The following is a 2,739-nucleotide window of genomic DNA, read 5'->3' as shown; positions in this document are numbered from 1 at the left end:
TGTTAGTTCCCCTTCTTTGTCTTAAATGCCTAAAATGGTGCAAAATGACCATTAAGACGGTTTCTTTACAGTTAAGTTCTAGCAAGTTGAGTTTCAGTGACAAATGGTACTTGCGCTTTTTATGAAAAGGAAGTCCCAGAAGAGCCAGAGTGGGTGGGGGCCTGGAAAGTTCCCACTCGGTAAGCGTCTACACTGTGGAATGTCTGGACAACCTCTCAAAGAACATCAGGAATACAGTCTTAAGTATAAAACCTCTGGACCTTTGTGATATCCTCTTAAGGTTAGGGACTTAAACCAGCCTCAACACAACAGATTTGCCCATTTCCAGAAAGGTGCACCACCCAAAACAGACATAAGATGCCAAGAAACAGTGACCCTCCCAGCCTGGGTAGAGAGACTGGGGTGGGGTGTTTAATCATCTCAAATTGGGAACCTCTTCTAAAAATAAAGATTATGCCATGACCTGGGAGGACACTGGCCAGCCCGGTCTCCAGAGGCACGTCACTCCTGAAGTAATTGCTACCCACTTCTGTTTCATCAAACAACATAAAAATACATTTGAAAACATCACACAACTCCAGGAAATGGGGAAAGTCATGTGGCATGCATTCTGGGTTTTGAGCCACAGGGAATTTGGCCCTCGGCCCAGTTTGCCTAGAAGCAAACAGCTTCCTCGGGCTAAAATGTCCTCCCCATCCTCCCCTCCAACCCAGCCTTCTTAGACTAACTTCTATTTCTTCTTCAAAACTCAATTCAAGTAGGACTTCCCTGAGGAAGTCTTGGTTGACTTTTCTGCAGCTTACTGGTGCTGACCTGCGCTGACCTCTCTTGAGCTACTTATCACAATGATTAGTCTGTTTCCCCACTAGAACATAAACTCTGAGGGCATGGCCTTGTCTTAGTCTCCCTCACAGCCAGCATGTTTCCTGGTGTGTGGCAGACGCTCAATTTTTGCATGTTGAATGAATGAAATGAATGAATGAATGGGCAACAAAAAGCACGTTCTAGTCCCAGGGAAGACCTGCATTAGGAAAACGTATAGGTAGCAGGAAGGGGCAGGTCGACACCAGGCGGGGCTGGTCCTTCCCTGCTAGCAGCTCTAATGCATCTGCCCTGCCCAAGGCATGGTGGCCCCAGTGCTCCCAGCATCCTCTGGGGAAGACGAAGCCATGAACCAATCTGGGCTCAGATAATGAGGCCTTCCGGGGAAACCGACGAGGACACAGGAAGATGCGCCAGGACCCAACTGCCAAAATCAACAGCTCTAAATCTGGACCCTCCAAAATGTCCTTCTACCAAAGAGCACGACCACTCTTTCCTTTGCCAGAAGGACTCTTCTGGAAGCACTCTTAATTAACAGAGCTCTGAATCTGGCCTTCAGGCATGGCAAGTTCTTCTTCTAGTCCCCGAAGCTTCCAAGCAGAGCCCTCCTAGCCTGCCTGGCAGGGGAGGAGCCTGGATGTTGACTAAGTGGCTTAATTAGCCGCAGAGCCGTCAGGCACCAGGCAGAGACCAGGCACAGCAAGTGGCTGGGACTTCCTGGGCAGTTTGGTTACACCTTACAATTGCTTTTCATCAGTATGGTCCTTCCCCTTCTTGAGCAGAGCAGTCCATGTGCCTTTTGTCTCCTTTTAGACCCTGCAGCCAACCTGGCAATGCAGTGTCAATTCCAAACAAGAAGACAAGTGGTCACCACGACCCTGCAAATAGCGAGATCCCCCTGGGCTGACCCTGGAAACGCCACACTATGCTTTTGTGGGGAGAGGTTTTGGGATTTCCTTTATGCTTCTCCAGGGGGCATCAAAGGCGCCCATTTCTGGCTCCCAGAGGCCTGAAATTCCTCCTTGAGAGTCCCGTCCTTTGGATCTCAGATTGAAGCCAGAAGGCCGTGGAAAAAGCAACCCCTTCCCTGACAACCCAGTGTGAAGGAGGTTCTCAGATCTCTCCCTAAAAATAGGATGTCCTGAGGGGGACCCTTTGACATGGGTCCTGGCCAGAACCACACCCAGGAGCCAAGTAAAAGGAGAGGAGCTCAGGACATCGAATATAACCTTTGCCAAGCACATGCTAGTGCCCAGGGTCAGGTCTGAAGTCAACTGTGTTTAAAACTCCATGGCCTCACAGACACGTGAAAAAGTGCTCAGTATCATTCGGCATCAGGGAATCCAAATCAAAGCCACAATGAGATACCACCTCACACCAGTCGGAATGGCTAAAATTAACAAGTCAGGAAATGACAGATGTTGGCGAGGATGCAGAGAAAGGGGAACCCTCCTACCCTGTTGGTGGGAATGCAAGCCACTCTGGAAAACAGTATGGAGGTTCCTCAAAAAGTTGAAAATAGAGCTACCCTACGACCCAGCAATTGCACTACTGGGTATTTACTCCAAAGATATAAACGTAGTGATCCAAAGGGGCACGTGCACCCCGATGTTTATAGCAGCCATGTCCACAATAGCCAAACTATGGAAAGAGCCAAGATGTCCACTGACAGATGAATGGATAAAGAAGATGTGGTATATATACACAATGGAATATTATGCAGCCACCAAAAAAAAAAAATGAAATCTTGCCATTTGCAAAGACATGGATGGAATTAGAGAGTATTATGCTAAGCGAAATAAGCCAATCAGAGAAAGACAATTATCATATGATCTCACTGATACGTGGAATTTGAGAAACAAGACAGAGGATCATAGGAGAAGGGAGTGAAGAATGAAACAAGACGAAACCAGAGAG

This window comes from Mirounga angustirostris, unplaced genomic scaffold, assembly GCF_029215605.1.
Source record: "Mirounga angustirostris isolate CCGP_5_RB_7025 unplaced genomic scaffold, mMirAng1.0.hap1 SCAF_13, whole genome shotgun sequence".
NCBI lineage: Eukaryota > Metazoa > Chordata > Mammalia > Carnivora > Phocidae > Mirounga > Mirounga angustirostris.
Note: the sequence above shows the minus strand (reverse complement) of the source record.